Source organism: Zootoca vivipara, chromosome 2, assembly GCF_965207765.1.
Source record: "Zootoca vivipara chromosome 2, rZooViv2.hap1.1, whole genome shotgun sequence".
NCBI lineage: Eukaryota > Metazoa > Chordata > Lepidosauria > Squamata > Lacertidae > Zootoca > Zootoca vivipara.
Genome location: NC_142584.1, coordinates 33,895,343 through 33,914,599, shown reverse-complemented (window position 1 = coordinate 33,914,599; position 19,257 = coordinate 33,895,343). Strand labels below are relative to the sequence as shown.

General features: G+C 45.0%; 1 protein-coding gene, 1 long non-coding RNA gene and 1 other non-coding gene across 4 annotated transcripts in view; all 3 read right to left on the bottom strand.

Annotated features, from left to right (window-relative positions):
* SEC14L1 (SEC14 like lipid binding 1) overlaps nucleotides 1–8,475 on the bottom strand; it is a 61,576-nt gene extending 53,101 nt beyond the window's left edge. For both annotated transcript variants that reach the window (XM_088661615.1, XM_088661617.1), the window contains exon 1: nucleotides 8,429–8,475. The gene's annotated coding sequence lies outside the window, so the exon portion shown is untranslated. The remainder of the gene's footprint in view (nucleotides 1–8,428) is intronic.
* A 1,637-nt stretch (nucleotides 8,476–10,112) lies between these two features.
* On the bottom strand, nucleotides 10,113–18,971 carry LOC118079876 (uncharacterized). The gene is made up of 4 exons (XR_015948046.1): nucleotides 18,029–18,971; nucleotides 13,084–13,170; nucleotides 11,692–11,734; nucleotides 10,113–10,240 (listed from the first exon to the last, which is right to left on the bottom strand). It is a non-coding gene; the product is annotated as an uncharacterized LOC118079876 (long non-coding RNA).
* LOC118081643 (small Cajal body-specific RNA 16) lies at nucleotides 12,811–12,990 on the bottom strand. Its single transcript, XR_004692110.1, has one exon.
* Nucleotides 18,972–19,257: the final 286 nt, after the last annotated feature.

The window sequence follows — 19,257 nt, the reverse complement described above, 5'->3', positions numbered from 1 at the left end:
ACAAAAAAAACCCCTGACAATAATTATATGGGAACCTAAGTGCCATGATGCTCCTGCACTCATGAAAAATTCTCTCTCTCTCTCTTAATATCTATAAAGCGTACCTGACTGTGAGACTTGGGATCATTCTTGAACACTCCCAAAACAACATGCTGACCTTTCTGGCAGTTTGTAGAAAGGACAGACCGCTGCTCTTGCTAAACATAGAGTGTACTGAAGCACCCGACGTCAGGCAATTAACTACGAAATGGTTTGTGGATGAAAAGTTTCTTGGGGGACCACTAAATCCAAAACAGTCAGCAAACCCTGGAATTAAAAGCCTTGTGTGTTTACCAAGTGGAAAAGGACCAAGAATTTATCTCAGAGGAAATTCTTAAGTGTTCCTGCAGTTTCCCTGACTGCAAGCTGTTCGGTTTTTGTTTGTTTTTGTTTGGTGTTTTGCTGTTGTTGCTCACTAGGGAATGATTTGGAAGGTGTATAAATAGAGGCAAATAAAAGTAGGCATGGTGTGGAGAACGTGGATACAGCACTAGAATCGCAGCACTGGAAGGTTCAGGGTGGGAAAAAGTACTTCTGAACACAGCACATACTTAAAACTGTGGAATTCACTTCCACAAGATGTAATGATGGCCACCAACCTGGATGGCTTTAAGAGAGTTTTTGGCAAATTCCTGGAGGATAAGGCTATCAACGGCCACCAGTTATGATGGCTATGTTGCTCCTTCAGTGTTGGGAGGCAGTAGGCCTCTGAATAACAGTGACTGGGGGGACTCACAAGTGAGGAGAGCGCTCTTGTGTTCTCTTGAGGGTTTCCCATGGGCATCTGGTTGGCCACTGTGAGAAAAGGATGCTGGACTAAATGGGCAACTGCCCTGACCCAGCAGGCTTCTTCATACATGCTGGAGGAAGAGAAGAGTTTGCAGGCTGCTGAAGAATAACACTCAATGGTTAAGGTCATCCCTGCTAAACAAGTGAGCGGTGACAGCAGCATCATCCTCTGTTTACCTTGTGCTCTTCCTCTAGGAGGCTACATGGATTGGGACTCAAAAGAAAAAGGCAAGCTTTATCCTGATTGGGTAGCAGAACTAGGAGCAAGGGGAGAATTTTCAGCTGAAACAACATGAGGGGGTAAGTGTTAAGTGCAGCCCTTATGTGCCAGACTGCGCACGTTAGGAATGGGCGTGGGCAAGTGATTCCACAACAGTGCAAAGTGAGGGAAAGTGTCATCTGGGGAAAGGCCTGAGGGCTGCACTGAGAGGCCTGGAGGTCACATTTGGCCCCCAGGCCTGTGGCTTCCCATCCCTATTCCATGTTGTGAGATGAGAAAAAGAAAAAGAAAAAGGGGGGAAAAGAGACAAGCACTAGACCAAATTTCAGCTCTGCTCTCACACTACATTCCAACGTGGTTATTGAAGTGCAATGGCTCTTATACCCCAATCCTAGATATGTTTGTTTAGTCTACTTAATTTTAAGTGAACTTATTTCAGGTAAGTGTGGTTACAGCCCATAATGCTAGAACCAAAGTGCAAGTAGAAGCAGGAACCGCTAGCGAGAGGTTGTTGTTGTGTTTTTAAAAACGGAAAATAATTAGCGTGTTCCTCAAACAGAATGGACATTTCCTCTTTGACGTTCAATCGACACATGGCATTACTCCAAGCAGATAAGATCATTCCTCTAGAGGCCCATGTAGAGTAAGTGACCATTCAGGATCTTACCCATTCAGGAAAAACAACAATCCAACTTTACACTGGAAACTTGAGCAAACAACACTGTTCAGAGCTGTATTATTATTATTTTTAAAGACATCACTAATAATGGGACTGTTTACTGTGAAAGGGGGTGGCAGGTTTACTGAGCACCACTGATTGCTTGAGATGGGAAAAAAGGAGACAATCAAGATATAGGTATCCACAGCACTTTAGGTAAATATTATGATGGCAGTAAGTACCACAGTGAAGCTGTGCCCAGTTCTCTGAACTACATTAGTAACGCCAGAACGGCCTAATCAGAAGTCACATCACATGCTCCATAGAATAGTTTGCACACAGTTTCCACAGAATTTCACAGATTGTAGTCATGATTTAGTAGTTACTTTACATAGCCAATTTGTGCTGGTCCACAGCTTCTGTTTTGGAGCAATTCTAAAAGCCCTGCTTTTTGAATACAGAATGAAGCTGAGAGAACACCCACAGTATGTAGCTCACAGAAGCTTATGCAAAAATAATTTTTTTAGCCTTTTAAGTTTCCACAAGCTCCTGTTGTCTATCCTATTCAATTGTTTTTTTATCTCAAAATTTTGTTTGGTGGGGCATGATCCCTTGTTATTTTGTTTATTGCCGGCAGCCTCACACCTCAGGAATTCTAAGCAGCAAACAATGAAAAATCAGTATACTTTTGAACAAATCAGTGGTTAAAATCAGTGCTGTTTTGAAAACTTGAGCCCACCATCTTGTTTCAAAATAGCATCTAATCGTATCCAAGCACAGATGAAAATGTGTTCCTTGATCTCAGGGACTATCATGCAAAATTTGTTAACAATACCTTATGTAGTGTCCAAACGCATTCCACCTTGCTTTCCAGAATATATGCTAAATGATCATTTCAAATTTCCTCCCCACAGGGAGCTTAGGGGGACTCACAATAATAAAATTACAGAAAAACAATGGGCACGTACCTACACATTATCACACTACTGGTGTTTGATGCTGAGTGTACATCATGTTTGCCAGAGTCTATCTGTATCCTGTAGTTTCTTTAAAAATACTAATTTGATGCTTTTCCTGCAAACCAGCTTCCATTCCAAATGCAAACACAGGACTGTTGTAGTGCCCACACCAATCTGCAGTATGGACATGTAAACAGTGGACTTGGTTCAATGGATTACAGTACAGGTTTGTCAATTTACTCAGGCTTAGCCACTATATGGGAATAATTCTGTACTACATTGACAATGGAAATTTTAAGTTGTTTGTAAGCCCACCCCTGCGCTTCATCCACACAAAAACCTATGTGTGAAAGAGCATGATGACCTTGATGACCGAAAAAGGCTCCCTACCTATTGATGCACATGTTTGGGGCAGGGAAGAAGAAGAAACAGGCTGCTGCTATGTTGTGCCTGCAATAGAGGCCTAGGTTTTCCTATGAATACCACTGTATCCCTATTCAGATTAATAACTCCGCATAGGTAGATGACATTATCAACTGCACATATTGCATTCCCCTGCATTGCCTCACATCCTTACCAGACCAAAGGAGGAGATGGGGCTCGGTGAGACGTTTGCCGCAACAGTGCCACAGACCAGATTGGTCTTATGAATTACAAGGTTGAGCACTAGAGGTGCAGAATGAATCAACTGAACTAGCCTTCTTCAACCTGGCACCATCCTGATGTTGTTGGGCTCCAGCTCCCATCAGTCTGAGCCAGCATGGCCATTGGTCGGCAATGATGGGAGTTGTAGTCTAGCAACATCTGAAGGATAGCACTTTGTGGAAGGCTAGAAGAGAAACTGAGCCCTCTTAGGGTCCTTGGTAGTAATGCCTGCGTATGACAAACGAGCCATTTTAAGAGAGAAAGAATGCTAAAGTAAAAGGAGCCCAACAGTCAGGTTGCTCTAACACTTGTAAAGCAAAACGGCTGGCCTTTAAGCATTGTCGTTCCATCAAAAAGGAAAGTTACAGTTCTCCAAGCCACATATAACCTTTAACTCGCCTCACCCTTTCCTTTTGCAACACATTTGGGCAGAGTGATGCAGTCAATCTACTTTTAAAAAACAAGAAGGTTGAGCATTGAAATTACCTGTTCACATGAACCAAGCCCAGACGTTTTCAGCTAAAGGCTATATACGGTAATGGATGCATTCCTTGCTTAAAGCTGCTATTTAACTTTACAGCAACAGGTCATAAAAACGGTTTAAGTAACAGGTATTCTCAGTCTGTTGCATTGAAACAAAATCTTACACAACAAAAAGACAGCTTGCTTTTCTTTAAAGCAGAAAAACAACCCATCCTTTTATACTGTGTGTACTCATATGAACCTGGCTGGGTCCCAAAAGCAGCTACCGGGGCCCTGCTCACAGATTCATAGCTAAGGTCAATCAGATTGCAAGGCTGGTTCAGTGGTGGCCCAGTGGCTCACTCACACAGGGCATCTGTTTTGTCTGCCTGTTTAGCCATTTTAAACCAGGACCTTCCAATGTGCCACTGATACTATTTCATCTTTCTTTCTGTGATTGGCTGGTTTGGCTTTGAACCATTTCATGCTGCCATTTTACTCTTTTAAACCATCCTTTTAAAAGTTGTTTTGTGCTATTTCTGTAAACCACCTTGAGAAGGCTTTTCTGCCCTGCAAAGGCAGCTGGGGAGAAAATCAAAATAAATATAAAGTCCATTGTCTCGTTTCCCCTTCCCTGAATGAGTGAAATGACTCTAATTTACCTTCTCTTACTCAGCAATCACCACTTGGCTTACTAACATAGCACAGCTACAAAAATCCTTAGTGAGAAAACTGTAAGTAGGTCAACTGCAGCCAACAAGGTGCCATCTAGACACTGTTGGATGCAAGCTCCCATCAGCCCCTGTCAGGATGACCAATAGTCTGGGATAATGGGAGCTGCCTTTTGCCAATCAGAGATCCACTTTCTTGCAGTGGTATGGGAGCCACCGTTCTTTTGTACAGCATCTGATGCTTCTCCCCACTCTACTCAGTTAGATGTGCACACAGGAATCACTTAGGCAAGGCTAAGTAGTCCAAGTAGTCGTTGGTTAGGCAGAAGCCATACTGTATGCATGGGCGTAGCCAGGATCAAATCTAGGGGGGGGCAGACCATGGTCATCCAGGTTGTGCAAAATGAAACCAAAATTTTATTATATATAAATGCGTGCCGAGCAGGGTGGATAAAAATCAATTATTATTTTTTTAAAAAAATCCCAAAAATCGAATTTTTTTGATTTAAATTGGATTTTTTTAAATAAAATGCTTTTTGAGGAAAATATATTGCCCCCCATTTCCTCCCTCCCCATAGAGAAACATTTGGTCAGTTTGGGAGTCAAAATGGTTTCCAGGCCTGTCTTCCTGTACTGTTTGCTTGGTACATTTATGAACATTGATTAGGCTAATCAAGCACCAATATTTCCTGCAACCATCAAATAAATTGCCACCCTATTTGTTATATAATTATTACTTTACTTCAAATCAGGCACCAAACCCTGTCCACAAATGAACTGAAATAACAAGCCTCTACCACGGATATAAATTCAAATTGCTAACCAACTCAGATTAAATTACCTTATTCTACTAACAAATCAAATATAATTCACCTCTGCTCACCAGTGCACTAATGTTTTTTTGCTCTGATTAACATGAGCCAAGCTCAGGTCTAAAGGGGGGGGGGAGTGACCAAATTCAGAAAAAAAGAACAACACTACCGGGCCAAATTATGGGATAATTGATGCCCACGTTTTTTTATCTATGTAAATTATTTAACAGTATCAACTATTTATCTATCAACTTCAAATCCAGACTGGAAAACAGTTTATTTATTTTAAACCCCCGTAGGCCACTAGAAAGAGTTCAACAGGTAAAACTTCCCACATGGTGCACATGTGGCACCAACAAAATGGTGGCTATCAGGATGCCCTAGCAAACCTTAAGCAGCAAGACAAGCAGGCAATGAGGCAGGCAGAAGTACTAAATAAACACAGCCAGGAGATGCACAGAATTAACTCAGCCATAATTAACACAGCCAGCTCACTTCTTTTTATTGATCATCCTCCTCTTATAGGCTGTTAATGATTCAGGTAAGCAGCACTGTTCCACATATTAAGAAAACAGAAGCCGCACGGGGGGGGGGGGGATCATGTAGATCATGGAAGAAGCATTCACATATTATTTACTGGCAAATCCACACTGTGATGAACTCCTGCCTGGAAACCAATGTCTCCACTGTGGAAGGACATGTGGATCCAGAATTGGCCTCCACAGTCACATACGGACCCATTGTTAAAATCGTGTTTATGGAAGACACTCGGCTACGAGTGATCGCCAAAGAAAAAGAAGATTAACTTATCATGTCTCTAACCTTGCTCTCCTGCAAGGAGCTCAAGGCGGGCGACATTGCCTCCTCACCCCCAATTCCTCCTCTCAACAACCCTGCAAGGTAGGCCAGTCTGAGAGGAGGGGGTGTCCAAAGGCTGACCACTGAACTTCATGTCTGAGTGGGGCTTTGAACCCAGGTCTCCTCACTCCTAATTCAACCCTCTAACCAAGACACAGCACTGTTTGGGGGGGGGGACACAGAAACCCTCTTGCAAGGCAACCCTGCAAAAAGAAAAAAACATCCACTTGGCTACCTGAGCGCATGGATGGAGCAAGGGTGGATGCGCTTGGCAATTGATTCCTTGGGGCTCAAGTTTCGGGGGGGGGGCAGCTTCAAACACACACACACAAACACCCCCCAACCCTCTGCAGCTCCCCCCTCCCTCACATCCCCTGGGTCCAGCCCAGGGGCATATGCGGGGGGGGGGCAGACTTCTGGCTCTTGGTTTCAATAGACTCAAGAAGCAAACATTAAGTAGTACAGCATTACATTTCCAGAGATAAGGTTTGTAAATGAAATACAGTATAATCTCAGTGAAATCATAGAATCATAGAGTTGGAAGAGACCACAAGGGCCATCCAGTCCAACCCCCTGCCAAGCAGGAAACACCATCAAAGCATTCCCCCAACCCCCAAATGAACTTCAAGAGCTGGGCATTTTAGGCAATGAGACTTCCTGGACCAGCTCTGCATGGTTCAAGTAAAGCACAATACTTTACTTAAAGGCCAGGGATCCAACAGAAGAGTTTCCTGAACACCATGAACCTCCTTCCTCCCCGGTCCCCCAGAGGTTGCCTGCCTGCCTAGCCTGGGGCTTGTGTCTCAGTCTCAGTTCATGGCCGCAAACGCCCCCTCCTGCAACCCCCTCCCTCCCTCGGCCAGGCTCTGTCTTCCAGGGCTAGCAGCAGTGGCGGCAAAGCCCCCCCCCCCAAGCACATGTGGCTCAGACTCACCTGGTGGAGGCCGACAAGGCAGGGTCCGGTGAGGTCTGGAGCTCTGGAGGCGCCCAGCAAGGCAAGCGCCGCTTTGCTGGTGACCGGTCTGCAAGCGGCAAGGCAGGCAGGGAGCTCTGGAGGCGCCCGGCAGGCAAGGAAAGGCAGGCAAGGCAAGGAAAAGCGTGAGCGGAAAGGAAGACTCTCCGCTCGCGCGCTAGTTTAAAGGTGGCCCAGCCACGCCCCCCACCTCCAGCCACCCGATTGGCTGGCTGGCGGTGACGTGGCCGGGATCACCTTTTCTCTCCTCCTTGGCTCCTCCGTCTTCTTTTCCCCTCCGTGTTCGGCAGGGGAAAGCAAAGCCTAGAGCATAGGACTGCCCCCTCCCCTTGGGGGGGCGTGGCCAACGCCCACGCTCCCCAAGGGGAGCGGGCAGTCCTATGCTCTAGGCTTTGCTTTCCCCTGCCGAACACGGAGGGGAAAAGAAGATGGAGGAGCCAAGGAGAGAGAAGAAAAAAGCACGCTTTTTTCTTCTCTCTCCTTGGCTCCTCCATCTTCTTTTCCCCTCCGTGTCCGGAAGGCAAAGCTAGAGCATAGGACTGCCCCCTCCCCTTGGGGGGGCGTGGCCAACGCCCACGCTCCCCAAGGGGAGGGGGCAGTCCTATGCTCTAGGCTTTGCTTTCCCCTGCCGAACACGGAGGGGAAAAGAAGATGGAGGAGCCAAGGAGAGAGAAGAAAAAAGCGCGCTTTTTTCTTCTCTCTCCTTGGCTCCTCCATCTTCTTTTCCCCTCCGTGTTCGGCAGGGGAAAGCTAGAGCATAGGACTGCCCCCTCCCCTTGGGGGGGCGTGGCCAACGCCCACGCTCCCCAAGGGGAGGGGGCAGTCCTATGCTCTAGGCTTTGCTTTCCCCTGCCGAACACGGAGAGAAGAAAAAAGCGCTCTCTCTCCTTTTTGGCGGCCCGGGCGCGGGCGCGTACCGCCCTCCGGTACCCCGCTGCTCTAGGGGGGGCAATTGCCCCCTCCTGCCCCCCCTGCCTACGCCCATGACTGTATAGCTGCTCCAGTTATACTCCCAACTTCAAATGTGAATCACCTTATAAGCTACAATAATTCCCCCTTCTTGGCTGGATTAGAAGTTAATGCAGGCAGGCAGGAAAGGCTCACTTAAGACCCCAAAACAAAGTTTGTACATGGCCCTAAGGAACAGGATCCTTGACGCAAATGTGTTCAAACACACCCAACATTTATCAACAGGGGGGAAAATGTGATTAGCTCAGGCGAGCTACACCCACTCCCAACAGTTTATGCCAGAATGACCATTACAAAATATGGAAAGATTATATAACAGGAGCCCTTCCCAATTCCAGCTGTTTAGCTTAAGAAAGCTTAAGGACTCACTTACCATTAGCCAATACTCTTCTTTCTAGAGACACCAGATATTTTCTCCTGCTGACACAACATGGCATTTACAGATCAGGATAAAGGTTACACAAGTATGAAGTGCAACGTACTAGGCTATGTTGACAGCTCAAGCTGGCGACCCATTGCAGAAGTCTGTGAACAGGATTGCCAAATGCAGGGACATATTAACTGAGCTTAGCACACAAGAATTTATTCAGAAGTATTTATGTTTATAGACCTCTCCATTGTAGAAAACATGAAAATATGTAATTGTGCCTAAGCCCAAATGACTTTTTCTGCAGCTTCCCATGACCTGCCCCCTTCCTTTAATTGCCTTGCTTCTCCACAATCCCTTCCCTTGCCAAAAGTCATTCAAAGGAATTTGCTTTTGTAGCGTTCTAGTAGCATTACCCCACTTTTGCAGTTTTGTGTGGCTACGAATTTTAGGGTGGGGGCCACAGCTGATGAGCTATTAATAGAATATGCATAATGCAAAGTGCAAGTATATTAAGTGAGAAGATGCACTTGAGCTATTCTCTTCCTAGCAAATACAACCATTGGCAGAATGTGCACCTTAATTTCCCTTTAGGCTATGTATGCACACAAGACTCTTGTTTTTAATGTACACTGCCCGGGGATCTTTTGATAAAGGGCAGTATATAAATTGAATAAATAATAATAGTTTCATATTCTGAAACCATTGCCACATACTCATCAACATCACATATATGCTACAGAGCATGATGGTTCTGTAAAACAAGACTGTAAACTCATTGTCTGAAGTTAGGGGCTTTCTGCAATCCTGAGGAACTAAGCCTTTATAAGGTGTGCTTCTAGATCTCTCAATTGTGCAGAAAGTGTTAAAATAATGCAGCACCACAAGAACTATAGGGGTGTGTGGATACAAGTTGGTATAACAAAACAGCATTTTATTACCCTTATGCACACCTTGCCCCTCTGTTCTCCTCCTCCCCCATTCTTGCTCTCATAACTTCAGATCTCAAGCAGAAGTTTGAATTAAAGAGCAATGTGTGTGCAGAGAATTTGTGCAGTGTGCATTGTTGGAAGCTTCTAAAGAGATGCTCTTCCAGGCTTTCTAAAGTAGGTTGCTAAAAGCTCAGTACTGTAATAATAATTTAAAAAATCCAACCACCATAGAACATCTAGCACCCTTGTGTAATCTATTATGACAACAATTCCTGGAATGTAAATTGCAGCCTTTTGTTTGCTGCAGAAGAGACACCAGAGAGACACAAACTGTCATTTTGTATAATTCTTCGCCCCCTAGTGGTAGAAAGGGATGCAACAGCCAGAATAATTTGAGAATGCAGATACAGTGGTACCTCGGTTTATGACGACAATCTGTTCCGGGGAGCCGGTTGCTCCCCGAGTTCGCCGCGCACCGAAGGCATGCTTCTGCGCATGCACGTGCTGCACAGATCGCTTCTGCGTATCCGCGCACGCGGAACCCAGATGTAAATACTTCCGGGTCCACGGCGGTCGTTCTCAGAGTTCGTTGCAAATGGAGGCGGTCGCAAACCGAGGTTCCACTGTAGATGCCACATCACAAAGTGGATATAGGCAGGGATAATGAAGATAGGAGCATTTCTGTTTAACAGCATGTAGACAAAAATAAATATTTTGAGAAGTGTGCCTTCTGCAGGACATTAACACTCAAGCCACAGTTGGGATAGAACATCTGATTTTAATGAAGTGACTTTACACAAACCAGAATGACACATGAGAACAAAATGGAATTTTGACAACTCTTTCCTCTGCAGAACCTGAGCACTGCTCTTCCAACAGCACTTACCTGGAATATAAAAGTTATAATGGTCATTATGGCAAGGAAAAGTCAAGTCAGAAGCTTCACACCTAAAATCAGAAGCTAGTGTTTCCCCATAGTCTCCAATTGAACAGATCCACTTATTTCTGAATTAAAACTGGAGATTCTCTTTATTTGCAAGTGTTTTATTTGTGAGTAACAGTAGGAGTTACTCACAATCCCCTGCATTTTTGAATATGTCCCAGATCCATGATTGCCTAATGGCTGGAAATTTACAAGCCCAAAACACTGATTCATCACATGTATGTAGTGAATTAAGGGGAGATGGCAAATAGCCCAAGATCACTTCATGATTTGGTGGGGGAAAAGTGGTGTTCAACTAAGTTTTACTCGCTGAAATGAACACAACCAGGTTAGTCTATTCTGAGTAAAATGTAGTTGAATACTACCCTGAACCTAAAGTTCCCCAGGCTGGTATGAGACTTATGGTAAGTACAGAGAATGAGATGCCTGAGTACAGCTTTTAAAGTTCAAATACACTCTTGGGACAGATCCTAAGTGTTTCACACTTTGAGGGAATGATGTCGGCCACCTTTACAGAGGAGTTCCAAAACTGCACACAAGGGCTCCCTGTGCCAAGGTGGCCTGATAGTTTAGCACTCCATGAACAAAGGTAAACAAAACTAATACGCTACCTGTGGAATAACAGAGTGCAGAGCTCAAGCTGCTCCATGCCTCCAGGAGATGAAGGCCCAGTTCAGCAACATGAAAGAACAGGCAGAAAGCAACTTGGAAAGCATGCCAATAGTTGCAGTTCTCATGTTCAGGCTTGGAATACTTGTATTGCCTGGTTTTTATTCCTCCATCAGTTGGTCCCAGTCCAATGAGCACCCCAGATAGTCAGGCACTGGAGCTTTCCCTATCTCTGTTTTCAGGCCTCCAGACGCCTTACCTGATAAAACTGCTGCCCACCAAGCAGCTGCAGCAATTCCCCATTGTGATAATTAATCAGCAACCTTAAATGAGGCAATCATCCCAACACCTATTCTGTATACCGGTAGTACTCAAACTGTATTTGCTGCTGGCTGATTTACTCTTTAAGTTACACCAAGTTTATTTTGAAATGTAAGAAGACATTCCAAGTCATTTTTCAAAATTACAGGGACAGTGGCTTCTGCTAAGTATGGAATATTAGGACAAATTATTAAAGCAGCCATATTTCAAGCACTGAGCTTCCACTGATGAGAGGCACAATGGCTTGCTAATTAATAAAAACAAGAACACACAGAGGGACCAATAAGGCATGTGATAATGCACAAATGAGATCTAGTGTCCCTAGTCATTCTTTTCCCCTCTCCAAGGCCTACTGTACAATAGAAATATACAATTTGTATCTCTAGCATATGGCCTAATACGTAACAGGTCCCCCTGCATGCATCTAGAACCTCTTAGGTAGATCTCAAATAAGTCATACTTACCTACGAGAATCCTTTTTCTGTACTGTTTTTGGCCCATCAGTACCTACAGGATATATTTGATAGTCACTGTCATGGTGTCATTTTTTATATGATCAAAGTTCATTGTACAAGAGGACATTTCTAAACTTTTAAATGAAATGATTAACAGATCAGCTACAGGCATATTAGAACTCTGCGTCACTATTTAGCATGACGATCCTTGGAATTTTAAAAGGGCCCACCCTGGTATCAAGTATTGTCAGGAAACAAACAGACTTCGTATCACAGGATGGTTGCTTGCATCTTTCAGACACACCTTATCTAGCAATGGTGGCCCTATAACAATTTAAACAGCTACAGAATTTAAACAGCGTGACAAATCAATGCCACGCACCCAGGACCAAGTAGAATGTGGAAGTTAGAGACTAAGTTAGATACCACAAGCAGTATGTCTATGCCCTTTAATTTAATTTATTAATTGCATTTCTTTCTCACCCTTCCTCTCAAACCAGTCCTGGGCAGCAGGGCTCGAAAAGTCAATTACATGAATAACTCTATTAGACAAATTCAAAAATCTGAATCAGGTTTCATATATTTATTCGGCCATCAGAATGTCACAAATAGCATGCCAACTTCCAAGTTTGCCAGAATTCTTCATCAGCCTAGAGATCATAGATAAACAAGCTGGGGCCCTGCAGATGTTGTTGGACTCCCAACTCCCAACAGTGCCAACCAGCATGGCCGGAGGCCAGGAATGATGTTAGCTGAAGATCAGAACAGCATCTGGAGGACACCATGTTGTCTATCCCTGGGCTACATGATAAATGAAGTGGGGAGGGGGGAAATGGAAAGTAAGAAAAAGTTTGCTGATGGTGAAGCCATGGAATCTACATTACAATATTTAGATGGAATATGGGAAGAGGTAGCAGGCATTCAAATGATGTTATGTCAGGCACTATGCAAGTTTCAGGTTGTACCAAAGGCTGCTGAGATGAATGAACACATAATGGCTGACTGTCTCCTCCCTCCCTCCATTTTTGGGAATATAAAATCCAGCAGTTACTCAGTTTTGCCTCCACTCTTAATTAGACACTTGACAGAACAGAATGCAGTCTGGGTTTTCTCTGCATGTCGCAACAGATCTGTATGCAGTATCATACATGACCATCAAGCTGCTGCTAGAATGTTCACACCTGTTACTGCACAGGGCAGACCCCAAAAAGGAGGCTGCCAGGTTTTCATATAGGGCAAGGTCAGGCTAGCTGGTACAAGGCAGGACCACAGCAGGCCCAGCTACGCAGCAACCATTTCCCAGCCCATGGGCTTTATACCAAGCAGCAAATACTCATTCTGGGTTTTGTTTGTTTTTTATCAAACCTCCTTCTTAAAGTCAAATCACAACAAATGTCTTACCTCAAGGAAAAAAATGCAGTACTTCCAAAATGGTAGAGTCAACTTGTCCAAATGCAAATAGCTTTTACCCTGGGGGTGGTTCCACTACTACATATAAAGAAAGTTGCAGTATGAGCAAAGCATGAACATTGGCAAAAATATTTACCTTCTAAGCACCAACAATAAAAAGTACAGTATACAGATTGTTCCCTTTCCATTACCAAAGGTGAAGGGCCCACTCACTCAATATTTTAAAAAAGGGTTCCTCAATCTCGGCCCTCCAGATGTTTTTGGCCTACAACTCCCATGATCCCTAGCTAGCAGGACCAGTGGTCAGGGATGATGGGAATTGTAGTCTCAAAACATCTAAAGGGCCGAGGTTGAGGAAGCCTGTTCTAAAGTATATTTGGGTCCACCTGAGTGACAGGATTCATCGGAGAGGGAAGTACTTTATGTAATCTGGATCCATTAAAAGTAGCTTGGTCCTTCCCATAATAGGTTATCATTTCTCCAATAAAAAAATTCCTTCAGTAGCACCTTAAAGACCAACTAAGTTTTTATTTTGGTATGAGCTTTCGTGTGCATGCACACTTCTTCAGATACAGTGAAATGGAAGTTTCCAGGCACTTATGTAGAGAAGGGGTGGGGAGGGGTGGGGATGGGGAGGGGGGATCACTCAGAAGGGTGGTGGAAATGGGTGATTGACTGACTGATAGCTGTTGATGACCGCAAACGACTGCAAATGGTTTTGCATGAAAAAGCAAGGGTTGAGATGGCTGAAGATCGCTTATCATGTATAATGAGATAAGAACCCGATATCTCTGTTCAAACCAGGTCCCTCCATGGTTTTGAGCTTGGTGATAAGTTGCAATTCAGCAACTTCTCTTTCCAGTCTATTTCTGAAATTCTTTTGTAGTAAGACAGCTACTTTGAGATCTTGTATAGAATGTCCTGGGAGATTGAAGTGTTCTCCTACTGGTTTTTCTGTCTTCTGGTTCCTGATGTCAGATTTATGTCCATTTATCCTTTGGCGTAGGGTTTGGCCTGTTTGTCCAATATAGAGAGCTGAAGGGCACTGTTGGCATTTGATGGCATACACAATGTTAGAGGATGAGCAATTAAATAGTCCTGAGATGGTATGTTGGATGTTGTTGGGGCCAGTAATGGTGTTGTCTGGGTGTATGTGGCAGCAAAGTTGGCATCTGGGTTTATTGCAGGCTCTGGTACCAGTGTCCATGTTAAGTCTGGTGGTTGTATTATTGTGGGTGAGGAGTTGTTTAAGATTGGGTGGCTGTCTGTAGGCAATGAAAGGTCTTCCTCCCAGAGCTTGAGAAAGGGAGCGGTCATTGTCCAGGAGAGGCTGTAGATCTCTGATGATGCGTTGTACTGTTTTAGCTTGGGAGCTGTATGTGATGACTAGTGGTGTTCTGTTATTTTCTTTTTTGGGTCTGTCTTGCAGCAGGTTCTCTCTAGGTATCTGTCTGGCTCTGTTGATCTGTTGTTTAACTTCATCAGGTGGATATTTTAGTTCTAAAAAGGTTTGCTGTAGATCTCTTAGGTGAGATTCTCTGTCTGTAGAGTTGGAACAGATGCGGTTGTAACGTAAGGCCTGGCTGTATACGATGGATTGTTTGGTATGTTTGGGATGGTAGCTAGAAGCATGTAGATATGTTTGTCGGTCAGTTGGTTTTCTGTATAAGGTGGTGTCTATACGTCCATCCTGTATTTTTATAGTAGTGTCCAAAAAATGTATTTCTTGCATAGATTGGTTCATTGTTAGGTTGATGGTGGGGTGAAAGTCATTGAATGTCTGGTGGAAGGTTTCCAGGGTCTGTTGTCCATGTGTCCAGATAATAAAAATATCGTCAATGTATCGCAGGTACAGGAGAGGTTTGAGTGGGTAGGAGTTAAGGAAACGTTGTTCTAAATCTGCCATGAAGATGTTGGCATACTGTGGGGCCATGCGGGTGCCCATGGCTGTGCCGCTGATCTGGAGGAACAGGTCATCACCAAATTTGAAGTGGTTGTGGGTAAGGACAAAGTGGCAGAGTTTGGTAGCAAAGTCCGCTGTGGTTTTATCTGAAATGGTGTTCCTTATGGCTTGTAAACCATCATTGTGTGGGATGTTGGTATATAGAGATTCCACATCCATAGTGGCTAGTATAGTATTGTTAGGAAGATTGTTCAAATATTGTATTTTCCTCAGAAAATCTGTGGTGTCACGTACGTAGCTGGGAGCACTGATAGCATATGGTTTCAGAACAGAGTCCATATAGCCGGAAACACCCACTGTAATGGTGCCAATACCTGAGATGATGGGGCGTCCTGGGTTTCCTGGTTTGTGTATTTTGGGTAGAAGATAGAAAGTTCCTGGCCGAGGTTCCGCTGGTGTGTTTGTGAGGATCTGTTCTTGGATGTGTAGGGGTAGCTCCTTAATAATCTTGTTCAGTTCTTTTTTGTATGCTTGTGTGGGGTCTGAGTCCAATTTCATGTAAAAGGCAGTATTGGAAAGTTGTCTGTGGGCCTCTTGGATGTAATCAGTTTTGTTCATGATGACGACAGCTCCACCCTTGTCTGCCTCTTTAATTATAATGTCTGGGTTGTTCCTGAGTCCACAGCGGACTTTGCTACCAAACTCTGCCACTTTGTCCTTACCCACAACCACTTCAAATTTGGTGATGACCTGTTCCTCCAGATCAGCGGCACAGCCATGGGCACCCGCATGGCCCCACAGTATGCCAACATCTTCATGGCAGATTTAGAACAACGTTTCCTTAACTCCTACCCACTCAAACCTCTCCTGTACCTGCGATACATTGACGATATTTTTATTATCTGGACACATGGACAACAGACCCTGGAAACCTTCCACCAGACATTCAATGACTTTCACCCCACCATCAACCTAACAATGAACCAATCTATGCAAGAAATACATTTTTTGGACACTACTATAAAAATACAGGATGGACGTATAGACACCACCTTATACAGAAAACCAACTGACCGACAAACATATCTACATGCTTCTAGCTACCATCCCAAACATACCAAACAATCCATCGTATACAGCCAGGCCTTACGTTACAACCGCATCTGTTCCAACTCTACAGACAGAGAATCTCACCTAAGAGATCTACAGCAAACCTTTTTAGAACTAAAATATCCACCTGATGAAGTTAAACAACAGATCAACAGAGCCAGACAGATACCTAGAGAGAACTTGCTGCAAGACAGACCCAAAAAAGAAAATAACAGAACACCACTAGTCATCACATACAGCTCCCAAGCTAAAACAGTACAACGCATCATCAGAGATCTACAGCCTCTCCTGGACAATGACCGCTCCCTTTCTCAAGCTCTGGGAGGAAGACCTTTCATTGCCTACAGACAGCCACCCAATCTTAAACAACTCCTCACCCACAATAATACAACCACCAGACTTAACATGGACACTGGTACCAGAGCCTGCAATAAACCCAGATGCCAACTTTGCTGCCACATACACCCAGACAACACCATTACTGGCCCCAACAACATCCAACATACCATCTCAGGACTATTTAATTGCTCATCCTCTAACATTGTGTATGCCATCAAATGCCAACAGTGCCCTTCAGCTCTCTATATTGGACAAACAGGCCAAACCCTACGCCAAAGGATAAATGGACATAAATCTGACATCAGGAACCAGAAGACAGAAAAACCAGTAGGAGAACACTTCAATCTCCCAGGACATTCTATACAAGATCTCAAAGTAGCTGTCTTACTACAAAAGAATTTCAGAAATAGACTGGAAAGAGAAGTTGCTGAATTGCAACTTATCACCAAGCTCAAAACCATGGAGGGACCTGGTTTGAACAGAGATATCGGGTTCTTATCTCATTATACATGATAAGCGATCTTCAGCCATCTCAACCCTTGCTTTTTCATGCAAAACCATTTGCAGTCGTTTGCGGTCATCAACAGCTATCAGTCAGTCAATCACCCATTTCCACCACCCTTCTGAGTGATCCCCCCTCCCCATCCCCACCCCTCCCCACCCCTTCTCTACATAAGTGCCTGGAAACTTCCATTTCACTGTATCTGAAGAAGTGTGCATGCACACGAAAGCTCATACCAAAATAAAAACTTAGTTGGTCTTTAAGGTGCTACTGAAGGAATTTTTTTATTTTACTTCGATCCAGACCAACACGGCTACCTACCTGTAACCATTTCTCCAATGAATGTCAAATATTGAATATTATAATTTAAAAATTACTTGCATACATAATTCCCACTGTCTTGCTTTCTCAACTGGATTTTTACCCTCTATGTATCTTCTAGCAAGTTCAAAACCTCTTTAATTTAAAGGTAAAGGGACCCCTGACCATTAGGTCCAGTCGTGACCGACTCTGGGGTTGCGGCACTCATCTCACATTATTGGCCAAGGGAGCTGGCGTACAGCTTCCAGGTCATGTGGCCAGCATGACAAAGCTGCTTCTGGCAAACCAGAGCAGCACACGGAAACACAGTATACTTTCCTGCTGTAGCGGTATCTATTTATCTACTTGCACTTTGACGTCCTTTCGAACTGCTAGGTTGGCAGGAGCTGGGACCGAGCAATGGGAGCTCACCCCGTCGCGGGGATTCGGACCGCCAACCTTCTGATCGGCAAGCCCTAGTTCAAAACCTCTTACTTCCCCTAAAATTTGGCTTCTGCCAGAAGACCAAAGACAGAAAGGTGGAGCAAGTGGTATGACCCAATTCCCAGCCACATCACCCAACTCCCTTTACTTTCCAAGTACAGTGCTCAATTTCTACAATCTCCCTGTTATCTGGAGCCATGGGACTTCCCACCTACTCTGCTGCATTTTCTCAAGTCCCCTTCTTAAAACCTTTATTCCACAGAGAGTAATCACTGCACCCAAAATCAAGTAAAGCAGACAGACCCATACATAAATACATGTTCCAATAAAGATTTCACCTTCACCATCCCAGGCAGTATTGCTTCCGAGTCCCAGCTGCTGAAAATCACAGGAGTGCTCCTGTGCTCAGGTCTTGTTTGCAGGTTTCCCACAGGCATCTTACTGGCCACTGTGAGAACAGGATGTTGGACCAGATGGGCCATTGGGCCCAGTCTTTTTACATTCTTACCCACAAGAGCAGAAGATCTACATCAGGCATCCCCAAACTGCGGCCCTCCAGATGTTTTGGCCTACAACTCCCACGATCCCTAGCTAACAGGACCAGTGGTCAGGGATGATGGGGATTGTAGTCCAAAACATCTGGAGGGCCGAAGTTTGGGGATGCCTGATCTACATGTTGCCACAAACCACCTTACTCCATGGCCCACTAATCAATCTAAGAGAGGCAAGGCAGTCTTGCTGAAAGTCCAAATGAGCACCCCTGGGCCCTGGGAAGTAAACTCCCGCGTACTGTTAACTATAGGAGTAAGGCAATGAAGAAAAGACTATTTTGGCGGCGGCGGCGAGGCGATAATATTAATTTACTGCATTTATACCCCTTTTCTCCAACAAGGAATTCGAGGTGGTATACATGGCTCTCCCCGTCTCACTCAATCCCCACGACAACCCTGCGAGGAAGGTTAGGCTAGGCTAAGAGAGGCAGCGTCCGGCACCGCTAGGGCCACCCCAGGTGAGCATAATGGCAGAGTGCGGAGTTCGAACCAGGTCCTGGTTCGGCACCCTGACCATTTATTAAGGCTAAGCTCTTGCCAGCAGCAGCCCCGTCCACGTCCTATGGTGAAGCGCGTGGAGAGAAAAGGGAAGGCCGCACACGCCGCCCTCTCCCCCCCCCACGCCGCCTCGAGAGCCCCGCCGCCCGCGAAAGGCAAACCTTCCACCAGACCCTCCTGCAGCCAAAAGCGCACGCGCGCGCACAACTCACTCGGAAGCGGAACTCAGGCCACGGCTCGAGGGCGGAAGCGATCCGCAGGAAGCAAAGGGCTCCCGCTCTAGGACTCCAACTCTGTGACGCTCACTTCACGGCTCCGAGGTTCGCGCCTAAAGTTATAGAGCGCCCTCTCGGGGTCTGAATGGAATCCTACCGTCGTGCGTTCCAAGGCCGGCTTCTGAACGGGGCTGTATCAAAGGCGCTTATCTCTCAAGACATAAATGGCTAAAAAACAAATTGCAGCTGCCCTTTGAGCAGCCCAGGGCACCCCGATGTAAGCCCTAAATTATTGTGGGGGCT